Here is a 376-nt window from a genome sequence, read left to right as displayed (position 1 = left end):
TTTATAAGTACTTCTTGCTCTAACCTTAACCGAGGAAACTGTCTACAACATGGTATGACAGTTAACTGTAAATTGAAAACGAAAAATATTTTCCTCGTTCCATAAGAGGTAATTTTGCAGATTTAAATGGATTTCTCGGATAAGGTTAAACTAGAAAAACTGTGCAACAACGTGGTATGGCCGTTAACCGGAAATTCAAAAATGAGAAAACTTGTACAATTTGCTGTACAGGTAATTATGCTGATGTTACATAGATTTTCCTTTTAAGGCTAAATGAGAGAAACTACGTAACAACGTGCTATGACTACTAAGGGGAAATCCAAAATGAATAAAATTGTAGAATTTGCATTATAGGTAATAATAAAGATTTTTTTTT

At 31.6% G+C, this 376-nt stretch overlaps 1 long non-coding RNA gene across 1 annotated transcript in view; it reads left to right on the top strand.

Moving 5' to 3' along the window:
• Window positions 1–18: 18 nt before the first annotated feature.
• LOC122637394 overlaps window positions 19–376 on the top strand; it is a 983-nt gene continuing 625 nt past the window's right edge. Inside the window, exon 1 of the long non-coding RNA XR_006329239.1 lies at window positions 19–354. This is a non-coding gene — a long non-coding RNA (uncharacterized LOC122637394). The remainder of the gene's footprint in view (window positions 355–376) is intronic.

The sequence above is a fragment of the Vespula pensylvanica genome, unplaced genomic scaffold, assembly GCF_014466175.1.
Source record: "Vespula pensylvanica isolate Volc-1 unplaced genomic scaffold, ASM1446617v1 scaffold0067, whole genome shotgun sequence".
Classification (NCBI taxonomy): domain Eukaryota; kingdom Metazoa; phylum Arthropoda; class Insecta; order Hymenoptera; family Vespidae; genus Vespula; species Vespula pensylvanica.
The sequence above is the reverse complement of the archived record's forward strand: the minus strand, read 5'-3'. Positions and strand labels throughout refer to the sequence as shown.